We start from the raw sequence: 14,407 nt of genomic DNA, 5'->3' as shown, positions 1-14,407 counted from the left end.
ACTTTTTCCTTCCCACAGACTTCCCACTGAGGTGCCTTGATACAGCACTCTGGGAACAGCCTATTCGTTCAGAAATTTCTTTCTGTGTCTTACCCTCTTGCTTGAGGGTGTCAATGATGGCCTTCTGGTCGGCAGTCTTACCCATGATTGCGGTTTTGAGTAATGAACCAGGCTGGGAGTTTTTAAAAGCCTCAGGAATCTTTTGCAGGTGTTTAGAGTTAATTAGTTGATTCAGATGATTAGGTTAATAGCTCGTTTAGAGAACCTTTTCATGATATGCTAATTTTTTGAGATAGGAATTTTGGGTTTTCATGAGCTGTATGCCCAAAATCATCAATATTAAAACAATAAAATGCTTGAACTACTTCAGTTGTGTGTAATGAATCTAAAATATATGAAAGTCTAATGTTTATCAGTACATTACAGAAAAAAAGGAACTATATATATATATATATATATATTAGTGGTGGGCCGTTATCGGCGTTAACGTGCTGCGTTAACGTGAGACTCTTATCGGGCGATAAAAAAATATCGCCGTTAATCTATTCTCAAAATTGGGTTGGGAGCTGGGTCTAAACTACGCAAGCTATGATGACTTTCACCTTGATAGTTTAACGCGGATGTATACCAAAAGACTATAGAATATGGTCGCGCGTTTATGTCTCCTCCGCCAAAACACAGACGGGATCACGTCGTCCTCCATTCATAAAAACCGAATCTACTATAGCGCGAAATGCCACGTAAATTCGTCGTTTTTTGGATTCATAAATCAAATATGATCTGTCACTTAATTCAAATCGCGATATGGACTAGTGTCTGTGAAAACTGAAATGCAAAAAGACCGTTTTAATATGAATCCGGTATGTTCCGTTTACCTAGCTGTATGTATGAAATTCATACTATGAATGGTGGAGACGAGCTTTTACTACACGCATACTGAAACACACGTGACGCTCCCGGTAATTTTTGGCATTTGCATCTCACATGAACAGATAAACTCAATCTCCAAAACTGCTGTGAGTGTCACTTTTACCGTTTCATTGAGAAAACTCGCATCATATCATACTGTATACACAGAAACTTCACGGCAACCTGTCAAAATAAAAGTACGGCGTAACATGTTTAGTCATTATTTGGGTAGCACACATATTCTGAATGCCTTCAGCAGAATTCAAATTAGCCATTTTAATCTAGATTAATCTAGATTAATTCCAAGATTTAATCTAGATTAATCTAGATTAAAAAATTAATCTATGCCCACCCCTAATATATATATATATATATATATATATACATATATATATATATTAGGGCTGTCAAACGATTAATCGAATCCAAAATAAAAGATATGATTACACACTGTATGTGTGTATATATTATGTATATATAAATACACACACAAACATGTATATTAAAGAAAAATGTTTTAGATTTATATATGAAATGTTTTTAATTTAGATTATATATAGAATTATATATAAGTATAACTATCCATACATATAAGTATTTTTCTATACTATTAAGTCTATACATGTATGTGTGTGTATTTATATATACATAATAAATATACACAGTAAACACATTTAGAATGTAAACATAAACTTTTATTTGGATGTGATTAATCACGATTAATCGTTTGACAGCCCAAATATATATATATATATATATAAGTATAACTATCCATACATATAAGTATTTTTCTATACTATTAAGTCTATACATGTATGTGTGTGTATTTATATATACATAATAAATATACACAGTAAACACATTTAGAATGTAAACATAAACTTTTATTTTGGATGTGATTAATCACGATTAATCGTTTGACAGCCCAAATATATATATATATATATATATATATATTACACGTACACACACATACTACCACTGGAAATACCACCAAATTACTCTTTTGCCTTCAAATAAAAAAAGCTGTAATGCATACGTAATGTCGATTAACTTTTGTGCCAAGTTTGTCACCAAGTTTTGGTGATTAAAGGCGTTTCCGTAGGAAGGCAGTGTAGTCATTTTGTGCATATATGAGTGCTCTTTAACTAAAAGTATGTATATGCAGTGTCAATTAACTTCCATGCCTTTGTTCAAGTTTTGATGAATAAATGCATTTTATTAGAATGTAAAACAGTCACTTGGTGTTATTTCCATATATATATATATATATATCTGTGTGCAATGCCCAGCGAAACCCTGATTGTTCTTGTAAGCCAGGGTTAGTAACGTGTGTTTGTGTGTGTAAGTGAATGAGGTCCAGCTAAACCCTGATCGTCCTCATAAGCCAGGGTTAGTAACGTGTTTGTGTGTGTATGTGTATGTGAATGAGGTCCAGCTAAACCCTGATCGTCCTCGTAAGCCAGGGTTAGTAATGTGTGTTTGTGTGTGTATGTGAATGAGGTCCAGCTAAACCCTGATCGTCCTCGTAAGCCAGGGTTAGTAACGTGTGTTTGTGTGTATGTGAATGAGGTCCAGCTAAACCCTGATTGTCCTCCTAAGCCAGGGTTAGTAACGTGTTTGTGTGTGTATGTGTATGTGAATGAGGTCCAGCTAAACCCTGATCGTCCTCGTAAGCCAGGGTTAGTAATGTGTGTTTGTGTGTGTATGTGAATGAGGTCCAGCTAAACCCTGATCGTCCTCGTAAGCCAGGGTTAGTAACGTGTGTTTGTGTGTATGTGAATGAGGTCCAGCTAAACCCTGATTGTCCTCCTAAGCCAGGGTTAGTGACGTGTGTGTGTGTGTATGTGAATGAAGTCCAGCTAAACCGATTGTCCTCCTAAGCAAGGGTTAGTAACGTGTGTTTATGCGTGTATGTGAATGAGGTCCAGTTAAACCCTGATTGTCCTCCTAAGCCAGGGTTAATAACGTGTGTTTGTGTGTATGGATCAAGTCCATTTAAACCCTGATTGTCCTCGTGAGCCAGGGTTAGTAACGTGTGTTTGTGTGTGTATGTGAATGAGGTCCAGCTGAACCCTGATTCTCCTCGTAAGCCAGGGTTAGTAACCTGTTTGTGTGTGTATGTGAATGAGGTCCAGTTAAACCCTGATTGTCCTCGTAAGCCAGGGTTAGTAACGTGTATGTGTAAGTGAATGAGGTCCAGTTAAACCCTGATTGTCCTCCTAAGCCAGGGTTAGTAACGTGTGTTTGTGTATGTATGTGAATGAGGTCCAGTTAAACCCTGATTGTCCTCGTAAGCCAGGGTTAGTAACGTGTGTTTGTGTGTATGTGAATGAGGTCCAGCTAAACCCTGATCGTCCTCCTAAGCCAGGGTTAGTAACGTGTTTGTGTGTATGTGTAAGTAAATGAGGTCCAGTTAAACCCTGATTGTCCTCGTAAGCCAGGGTTAGTAACGTGTATTTGTGTGTGTATGTAAATGAGGTCCAGCTAAACCGTGATTGTCCTCCTAAGCCAGGGTTAGTAACATGTGTTTGTGTGTGTAAGTGAATGAGGTCCAGCTAAACCCTGATCGTCCTCGTAAGCCAGGGTTAGTAACGTGTTTGTGTCTGTGTAAGTGAATGAGGTCCAGTTAAACCCTGATTGTCCTCGTAAGCCAGGGTTAGTAACGTGTGTATGTGAATGAGGTCCAGCTAAACCCTGATTGTCCTCGTAAGCCAGGGTTAGTAACGTGTGTTTGTGTGTGTGTGTGTGTATGTGAAGTCCAGCTAAACCGATTGTCCTCCTAAGCCAGGGTTAGTAACGTGTGTTTGTGTGTGTATGTGAATGAGGTCCAGCTAAACCCTGATGGTCCTCCTAAGCCAGGGTTAGTAACGTGTGTTTGTGTGTGTATGTGAATTAGGTCCAGCTAAAACCTGATCTTCCTCGTAAGCCAGGGTTAGTAACGTGTGTTTGTGTGTATGGATCAAGTCCATTTAAACCCTGATTGTCCTTGTAAGCCAGGGTTAGTAATGTGTGTTTGTGTGTGTATGTGAATGAGGTCCAGCTAAACCCTGATTGTCCTCCTAAGCCAGGGTTAGTAACGTGTGTGTGTAACAACTAGGGATGTCCTCATAATTCATAATTAAATCAGGGAACGCCCACTTCTGCCCTGTCCTTACAGTGCTGTATGATGTCAGGTCTTCATATTTCCAGACAGTTTTACTAAAATAGAATTCTGAGTAGTCAGATTTTTCCCCATGCAACAAGGAACAGTTTAATAGTTCTTATTAATCTGTATGACCAAGGAAAAGATGGTCCCCATAATTGAGTTTGCAACTTCTTCAGGGAAAAAGTCCTGATAAACCACCCGTACCAGTATGTGTGTGCGCGCATTTGGATGGATTAAATACAGAGCACAAATTCACCATACTTCACATCTCACTTCACTTTTAATTGTTGTAAAATATTGCCTGTTTTCTTTTAAAGGACATGTTCTGGTGTGATGTGTTTTTTGTTTGTTTTATACAGTATGTTTTGGGGAATTTTCCATTTAAAAGGTCAGTGTAAAAGACAAGTGGTTCCCAACCACATTCCTGGAGGCCCCCAATACTGCACATTTTGCATGTCCTTTGTCTGACACACCCATTTTATGTCTTAGTGCAGGGGTGCCCAACCCTGTTCCTAAAGATTTACATCCTTCGAAGTTTAGCTCCAACCCACATCAAACACACCTGAGCCAGTTAATTAATCACTTAATTAGAAAAACATGCAGTGTTGGAGGGGCTCTAGGAATGTTTTTGGGATGTGCTGTAACAGCTCATTTTAATGATTGGCTAACATCATTGCCCTCTTAATAAAACCGCTGAAAGAAGGTACTGTGTGATGAAATTTTCATCTGAAGGTTGAGTGGGGAGTTTGTCCCTTTTCTTAAATTTGTTGCATTTGATCCCCTAGGACACATAAAAAAATATGGTACATCATAATTGAGTTCAGTCTATAACTAGGTTTCCTAAACTATTATTAGATTGAATAAATTGTATAGCAGCCAGCTTAAACTCTATAGGACACCAGGTGACCATGATCAGGTTTGGACGCCATGATATGAGATCTAGCATAGCATTACATATCTACATGTTTTGGTGTTACCTTCTTTGTGGCATTAAACTGGGGTTAACTTTTATTCCTTGTTTTCCCACCTTAGGCCCAACAGCACTGAAAGAGGAGAGGGGAGTACTTATTGAAACTGAAGAGAAAGATCAGTATGAGAATCTTCATGATTTCATAACTGGAGAAAAATCGTTTTGTTCTTTACAATCAGAAAATACTTCTACACAAAAAAGAGCTCCAAAGACAAGAACTAGGGTTTTTTTCACTTGCTTTCAGTGTGGAAAGAGTTTCAGTGAACAAGGAGAATTTAAAGTCCACAAGAAAACTCATACTAGAGAGAGGCATTTCATCTGCCAACAGTGTGGAAAGAGATTCATTCAAAAAGGAAACCTTAAAGACCACATGAAAATTCACACTGGAGAGAAGCCTTTCATCTGCCAACAGTGTGGAAAGAGTTTCACTCGAAAGAGAACCCTTAAAAGGCACATGAGAGTTCACACAGGAGAGAAGCCTTTCATCTGCCAACAGTGTGGAAAGAGTTTCAATGAAAATAGAAACCTTAAAATCCACATGAGAATTCACACAGGAGAGAAGCCTTTCACTTGCCAACAGTGTGGAAAGAGTTTCATTCAAAAAGGAAACCTTGAAGTCCACATGAAAATTCACACTGGAGAGAAGCCTTTCATCTGCCAACAGTGTGGAAAGAGTTTCAGTGAAAATAAAAACCTTAAATTCCACATGAGAATTCACACTGGAGAGAAGCCTTTCACCTGCCAACAGTGTGGAAAGAGTTTCATTCAAAAAGGAAACCTTGAAGTCCACATGAAAATTCACACAGGAGAGAAGCCTTTCATCTGCCAACAGTGTGGAAAGAGTTTCACTCGAAGGGGAACCCTTAAAAGGCACATGAGAGGTCACACAGGAGAGAAGCCTTTCATCTGCCAACAGTGTGGAAAGAGTTTCAGTGAAAATAAAAACCTTAAATTCCACATGAGAATTCACACAGGAGAGAAGCCTTTCATCTGCCAACAGTGTGGAAAGAGTTTCACTCGAAAGGGAACCCTTAAAAGGCACATGAGAGTTCACGCAGGAGAGAAGCCTTTCATCTGCCAACAGTGTTGAAAGAGTTTCACTCGAAAGGGAACCCTTAAAAGGCACATGAGAGTTCACGCAGGAGAGAAGCCTTTCACCTGCCAACAGTGTGGAAAGAGTTTCAATTGAAAGGGAACCCTTAAAAGGCACATGAGAGGTCACGCAGGAGAGAAGCCTTTTATCTGCCAACAGTGTGGAAAGAGTTTCAGTGAAAATAAAAACCTTAAATTCCATATGAGAATGCACACAGGAGAGAAGCCTTTTATCTGCCAACATTGTGGAAAGAGTTTCATTCAAAAAGGAAACCTTGAAGTCCACATGAAAATTCACACTGGAGAGAAGCCTTTCATCTGCTAACAGTGTGGAAAGAGTTTCACTCGAAAGGGAACCCTTAAAAGGCACAAGAGAGAAGCCTTTCATCTGCCAACAGTGTGGAAAGAGTTTCAGTGAAAATAGAAACCTTAAATTCCACATGAGAATTCACGCAGGAGAGAAGCCTTTCATCTGCCAACAGTGTGGAAAGAGTTTCATTCAAAAAGGAAAGCTTGAAGTCCACATGAAAATTCATGCAGGAGAGAAGCCTTTTATCTGCCAACAGTTTGGAAAGAGTTTCAGTGAAAATAGAAACCTTAAAATCCACATGAGAATTCACACAGGAGAGAAGCTTTTCACCTGCCAACAGTGTGGAAAGAGTTTAATTCAAAAAGGAAACCTTGAAGTCCACATGAAAATTCACACTGGAGAGAAGCCTTTCATCTGCCAACAGTGTGGAAAGAGTTTCACTCGAAAGGGAACCCTTAAAAGGCACATGAGAGTTCACGCAGGAGATAAGCCTTTCATCTGCCAACAGTGTGGAAAGAGTTTCAGTGAAAATAAAAACCTTAAATTCCACATGAGAATTCACACAGGAGAGAAGCCTTTCATCTGCCAACAGTGTGGAAAGAGTTTCACTCGAAAGGGAACCCTTAAAAGGCACATGAGAGTTCACGCAGGAGAGAAGCCTTACATCTGCCAACAGTGTTGAAAGAGTTTCACTCGAAAGGGAACCCTTAAAAGGCACATGAGAGTTCACGCAGGAGAGAAGCCTTTCACCTGCCAACAGTGTGGAAAGAGTTTCAGTGAAAATAAAAACCTTAAATTCCACACGAGAATTCACGCAGGAGAGAAGCCTTTCATCTGCCAACAGTGTGGAAAGACTTACACTCGAAAGGGCACGCTTAAAAGGCACATGAGAGTTCACGCAGGAGAGAAGCCTTTCATCTGCCAACAGTGTGGAAAGAGTTACACTCGAAAGGACACCCTTAAAAGGCACATGAGAGTTCACGCAGGAGAGAAGCCTTTCATCTGCCAACAGTGTGGAAAGAGTTTCAGTGAAAATAAAAACCTTAAATTCCACATGAGAATTTACACTGGAGAGAAGCCTTTCACCTGCCAACAGTGTGGAAAGAGTTTCATTCAAAAAGGAAACCTTGAAGTCCACATGAAAATTCACACAGGAGAGAAGCCTTTAATCTGCCAACAGTGTGGAAAGAGTTTCACTCGAAGGGGAACCCTTAAAAGGCACATGAGAGGTCACGCAGGAGAGAAGCCTTTCATCTGCCAACAGTGTGGAAAGAGTTTCAGTGAAAATAAAAACCTTAAATTCCACATGAGAATTCACACAGGAGAGAAGCCTTTCATCTGCCAACAGTGTGGAAAGAGTTTCACTCGAAAGGGAACCCTTAAAAGGCACATGAGAGTTCACGCAGGAGAGAAGCCTTTCATCTGCCAACAGTGTTGAAAGAGTTTCACTCGAAAGGGAACCCTTAAAAGGCACATGAGAGTTCACGCAGGAGAGAAGCCTTTCACCTGCCAACAGTGTGGAAAGAGTTTAATTCAAAAAGGAAACCTTGAAGTCCACTTAAATTCACACAGGAGAGAAGCCTTTCATCTGCCAACAGTGTTGAAAGAGTTTCAATCGAAAGGGAACCCTTAAAAGGCACATGAGAGGTCACGCAGGAGAGAAGCCTTTTATCTGCCAACAGTGTGGAAAGAGTTTCAGTGAAAATAAAAACCTTAAATTCCATATGAGAATTCACACAGGAGAGAAGCTTTTCACCTGCCAACAGTGTGGAAAGAGTTTAATTCAAAAAGGAAACCTTGAAGTCCACATGAAAATTCACACTGGAGAGAAGCCTTTCATCTGCCAACAGTGTGGAAAGAGTTTCACTCGAAAGGGAACCCTTAAAAGGCACATGAGAGTTCACGCAGGAGATAAGCCTTTCATCTGCCAACAGTGTGGAAAGAGTTTCAGTGAAAATAAAAACCTTAAATTCCACATGAGAATTCACACAGGAGAGAAGCCTTTCATCTGCCAACAGTGTGGAAAGAGTTTCACTCGAAAGGGAACCCTTAAAAGGCACATGAGAGTTCACGCAGGAGAGAAGCCTTACATCTGCCAACAGTGTTGAAAGAGTTTCACTCGAAAGGGAACCCTTAAAAGGCACATGAGAGTTCACGCAGGAGAGAAGCCTTTCACCTGCCAACAGTGTGGAAAGAGTTTCAGTGAAAATAAAAACCTTAAATTCCACACGAGAATTCACGCAGGAGAGAAGCCTTTCATCTGCCAACAGTGTGGAAAGACTTACACTCGAAAGGGCACGCTTAAAAGGCACATGAGAGTTCACGCAGGAGAGAAGCCTTTCATCTGCCAACAGTGTGGAAAGAGTTACACTCGAAAGGACACCCTTAAAAGGCACATGAGAGTTCACGCAGGAGAGAAGCCTTTCATCTGCCAACAGTGTGGAAAGAGTTTCAGTGAAAATAAAAACCTTAAATTCCACATGAGAATTTACACTGGAGAGAAGCCTTTCACCTGCCAACAGTGTGGAAAGAGTTTCATTCAAAAAGGAAACCTTGAAGTCCACATGAAAATTCACACAGGAGAGAAGCCTTTAATCTGCCAACAGTGTGGAAAGAGTTTCACTCGAAGGGGAACCCTTAAAAGGCACATGAGAGGTCACGCAGGAGAGAAGCCTTTCATCTGCCAACAGTGTGGAAAGAGTTTCAGTGAAAATAAAAACCTTAAATTCCACATGAGAATTCACACAGGAGAGAAGCCTTTCATCTGCCAACAGTGTGGAAAGAGTTTCACTCGAAAGGGAACCCTTAAAAGGCACATGAGAGTTCACGCAGGAGAGAAGCCTTTCATCTGCCAACAGTGTTGAAAGAGTTTCACTCGAAAGGGAACCCTTAAAAGGCACATGAGAGTTCACGCAGGAGAGAAGCCTTTCACCTGCCAACAGTGTGGAAAGAGTTTCATTCAAAAAGGAAACCTTGAAGTCCACTTAAATTCACACAGGAGAGAAGCCTTTCATCTGCCAACAGTGTTGAAAGAGTTTCAATCGAAAGGGAACCCTTAAAAGGCACATGAGAGGTCACGCAGGAGAGAAGCCTTTTATCTGCCAACAGTGTGGAAAGAGTTTCAGTGAAAATAAAAACCTTAAATTCCATATGACAATGTACACAGGAGAGAAGCCTTTTATCTGCCAACATTGTGGAAAGAGTTTCATTCAAAAAGGAAACCTTGAAGTCCAAATGAAAATTCACACTGGAGAGAAGCCTTTCATCTGCTAACAGTGTGGAAAGAGTTTCACTCGAAAGGGAACCCTTAAAAGGCACAGGAGAGAAGCCTTTCATCTGCCAACAGTGTGGAAAGAGTTTCAGTGAAAATAGAAACCTTAAAATCCACATGAGAATTCACACAGGAGAGAAGCCTTTCACCTGCCAACAGTGTGGAAAGAGTTTCACTCGAAAGGGAACCCTTAAAAGGCACATGAGAGTTCACGCAGGAGAGAAGCCTTTCATCTGCCAACAGTGTGGAAAGAGTTTCACTCGAAAGGGAACCCTTAAGGCACGTGAGAGTTCATGCAGAAGAGAAGCCTTTCATCTGCCAACAGTGTGGAAAGAGTTTCAGTGAAAATAAAAACCTTAAATTCCACATGAGAATTCACGCAGAAGAGAAGCCTTTCATCTGCCAACAGTGTGGAAAGAGTTTCAGTGAAAATAAAAACCTTAAATTCCACACGAGAATTCACGCAGGAGAGAAGCCTTTCATCTGCCAACAGTGTGGAAAGAGTTACACTCGAAAGGGCACGCTTAAAAGGCACATGAGAGTTCACGCAGGAGAGAAGCCTTTCATCTGCCAACAGTGTGGAAAGAGTTACACTCGAAAGGACACCCTTAAAAGGCACATGAGAGTTCACGCAGGAGAGAAGCCTTTCATCTGCCAACAGTGTGGAAAGAGTTTCAATCGAAAGGGAACCCTTAAAAGGCACGTGAGAGTTCACGCAGGAGAGAAGCCTTTCATCTGCCAACAGTGTGGAAAGAGTTTCAGTGAAAATAAAAACCTTAAATTCCACATGAGAATTCACGCAGGAGAGAAGCCTTTCATCTGCCAACAGTGTGGAAAGAGTTTCACTCGAAAGGGAACCCTTAAAAGGCACAGGAGAGAAGCCTTTCATCTGTCAACAGTGTGAAAAGTTTCATTGAAAATAGAAACCTTAAAATCCACATGTGAATTCACGCAGGAGAGAAGCATTTCATCTGCCAACAGTGTGGAAAGAGTTTCAATCGAAAGGGAACCCTTAAAAGGCACATGAGAGGTCACGCAGGAGAGAATCCTTTTATCTGCCAACAGTGTGGAAAGAGTTTCAATCGAAAGGGAACCCTTAAAAGGCACATGAGAGGTCACGCAGGAGAGAAACCTTTTATCTGCCAACAGTGTGGAAAGAGTTTCAGTGAAAATAAAAACCTTAAATTCCACATGAGAATGCACACAGGAGAGAAGCCTTTTATGTGCCAACATTGTGGAAAGAGTTTCACTCGAAAGGGAACCCTTAAAAGGCACAGGAGAGAAGCCTTTCATCTGTCAACAGTGTGAAAAGTTTCATTGAAAATAGAAACCTTAAAATCCACATGTGAATTCACGCAGGAGAGAAGCATTTCATCTGCCAACAGTGTGGAAAGAGTTTCAATCGAAAGGGAACCCTTAAAAGGCACATGAGAGGTCACGCAGGAGAGAATCCTTTTATCTGCCAACAGTGTGGAAAGAGTTTCAATCGAAAGGGAACCCTTAAAAGGCACATGAGAGGTCACGCAGGAGAGAAACCTTTTATCTGCCAACAGTGTGGAAAGAGTTTCAGTGAAAATAAAAACCTTAAATTCCACATGAGAATGCACACAGGAGAGAAGCCTTTTATGTGCCAACATTGTGGAAAGAGTTTCACTCGAAAGGGAACCCTTAAAAGGCACAGGAGAGAAGCCTTTCATCTGTCAACAGTGTGAAAAGTTTCATTGAAAATAGAAACCTTAAAATCCACATGTGAATTCACACAGTAGAGAAGCCTATCACCTGCCAACAGTGTGGAAAGAGTTTGTTACGAATGAAATTAAATCCCTATTCAAAGAGAAATAAATTATCCGTAACAAGTAAACAGGGATCCTCTTTAAAAGATCCCTGGGGTCCCCGCTCTCACTCCCCAAAACTTCACAACCACAAAACACAATTAGAATGCAAGAAAATACATTTATTAAATTAGAAATGGACAAAATCAGCATAAATGTCGGGAGGGGAAACGCCAAAAGAAAATACAATAAACAGAACTAACTACTAAATCGCAAACTAACCTAGAAAGTAGATTATAAATAAAAGAATACAAAAATCTTCCCTCCCTACTAACAAAAACAGGAGAAAATGAACACAACAAACAGGCACCCACCTACCAGCCGTAGTCCACTTAACAAGGATCAGGAAGTAAGGTGACAAACGCAACAGCTATCGAATACAACTCAGTTATACTTAATTCACTAAATAACAACAAATGTCTTGCATAGCGATCCTTTTACAAACACTCAACAGAATCGAAAGAATACATTAAAGACGAAAAGGGGGAACCAGGAGAGCGGGGGAGCCGCAGAATCCTTCATCTCAGCGGTTTAAATACTGCGGCCATCACACCAGTCGCCAATGAATCCGTCCTCGTGATCCACTCCACCTGTAAACAATTAGAAAAAGAAAAAGCACTACACCCAAGTTACACCGTATCCAAGCAACAACCTATGGCCACTCGTAACACCTCCACACCAAAAAGATACAAACAAGAAGTTTGTATCTACAACCGTCTAACCACAACTTAAGCTTCAGCACCATAGATCCTGGACAGGGCATCTGCAACAACATTCTGCGAGCCTTTCTTATGCCGGATATCCAAAATAAACTCTTGAATTATTAGCGACCAACGCATTAAACGAGTATTCGAGTTACGCATCCGGGCCAAGAAAACAAGGGGGTTGTGATCAGTATACACGACAATTGGAAAGGAACTTCCACCTAAGTACACCTCAAAATGTTGCAACGCTAAAAGTAACGCAAGGGCCTCTTTTTCTATCGTACTATATCTGCGCTGACACGGTGTAAACTTCTTTGAAAAATAACAAACTGGGTGTTCAATTCCCAACTCACTTTCTTGAATGAGAATGGCACCAGCCCCAGTAGCAGAAGCATCCACTTCCAACTTGAAGGAACGTCCAAAATCCGGCGCTAAAAGGATAGGGGCATTACACAATAAATCCTTAGCTGCTCGAAAAGCTTTCTCACAAGCTGAAGACCACACAAAAACCCTTACTGTGCTGAGAAGGTCGGTTAGTGGCGACACAACACTGGCAAAGTTACGACAGAATCCTCTATAGTATCCTGTCATACTTAAAAATCTACGTAGTTCCCTTTTATTCTTCGGTACCGGAAATTCCAAGATAGCGGCAATCTTTGCCTCAACTGGGCAAACATGACCCTGACCCACCTTCTTCCCCAAGTACACCACTGTGGCCTTGGCGAACTCGCATTTAGCCAAATTTAAAGTCAGAGAAGCATTAACAAGACGTGCGAACACCTCACGTAAAGAACACACGTGTTCTTCCCAGCTAGAAGGATATATTACAATGTCGTCCAAATAGGCCTCACATTTCTCAACTCCGCTTAATACAATACGCATCAATCTCTGGAATGTTGACGGCGCATTACGCATTCCAAAGCTCATAACAGAGTACTGCATAAAATCATCAGGGGTTACAAAAGCGGAAATCTCTGAGGCCCGAGGTGTAAGGGGTACTTGCCAGTACCCCTTTAGAAGATCTAATTTCGTGACAAATTTTGCAGGTCCAACTCGGTCAATGCAGTCTTCCATACGAGGGAGTGGAAAGGAATCAGGTTTAGTTACTGCATTGACTTTACGATAGTCAGTGCAAAAGCGAACCAATGAGTCAGCTTTGGGAACTAATAAACACGGTGAACTCCACGCACTCTGACTGGGACTTGCTAAATTATTTTGACACAAATAATCAACCTCTGCTTTCATCAACTCACGTTTCCTGGGATTAAGCCGGTAGGGGTGCTGCTTAATAGGGTTTGCATGACCTACATCAATATCATGTTGCAGTACCGTAGTCTGCGATGGAATTTCACCAAAGATCGAAGGAGAATTTTCAATCAACTCAACGATATATCTCTTCTGAGTCGGAGTTAAATGATTTAAGTGAAGGTCTAAATCATTCAATATCAGGGAGTTCAATAACCGCCCAGTAGGTACATGAAACTCCTGTTCAAAATCATCATCTGTTATAGACAATGATGCAACAACAGCACTTGGCTTGACGGTAAGCTCAGTTGGTACCGAATCCTTCATCACATAAGGCTTTAACATGTTAACATGAACCATTCGCGATTTCCTCCGGCGATCAGGCGTACAAATCAAATAATTTGTATCAGACAACTTCTTTGTCACCTTGTAAGGACCTGAAAATTTTTGTTGCAATGCAGAGCCTGCCAGAGCCAGTAACACCAAAACTGAATCACCCGGCTGAAATGAACGAGCAACACTTTTACGGTCATAATACTCCTTCATCTCAGCCTGGGAACCAGCAAATTTTTTTTTTGCTCTCTCACATACCTTGCGAAGACGTTCACGAATGGAAGAAACATAATCGGACACCGGTACAAGCGACATGTTATCAGCAACCAATTGTTCGCTTAATAACTTCAAAGGGCCACGAACCACATGTCCAAAGACCAGCTCTGCGGGACTGTAACCTAATGATTCCTGAACGGTTTCTCTTATTGCAAACAAAAGCAAAGGAAGATCATCAGCCCAGTCTTTACCAGATTCCACACAGTGAGCACGCATCATTGATTTGAGCGTCTGGTGGAATCTCTCTAGCGCCCCCTGTGATTGTGGATGGTATGCACTTGACACAGCATGACTCACAGAAATTCCATTCAACACTT

General features: G+C 41.0%; 1 pseudogene; it reads left to right on the top strand.

Moving 5' to 3' along the window:
• LOC141318626 (uncharacterized) overlaps positions 1-10,645 on the top strand; it is a 72,225-nt pseudogene extending 61,580 nt beyond the window's left edge.
• The last annotated feature ends 3,762 nt before the right edge of the window (positions 10,646-14,407 follow it).

The sequence above is a fragment of the Garra rufa genome, chromosome 1 (genome assembly GCF_049309525.1).
Source record: "Garra rufa chromosome 1, GarRuf1.0, whole genome shotgun sequence".
Classification (NCBI taxonomy): Eukaryota; Metazoa; Chordata; class Actinopteri; order Cypriniformes; family Cyprinidae; genus Garra; species Garra rufa.
Note: the sequence above shows the minus strand (reverse complement) of the source record. Positions and strands in the feature narration are given on the sequence as shown.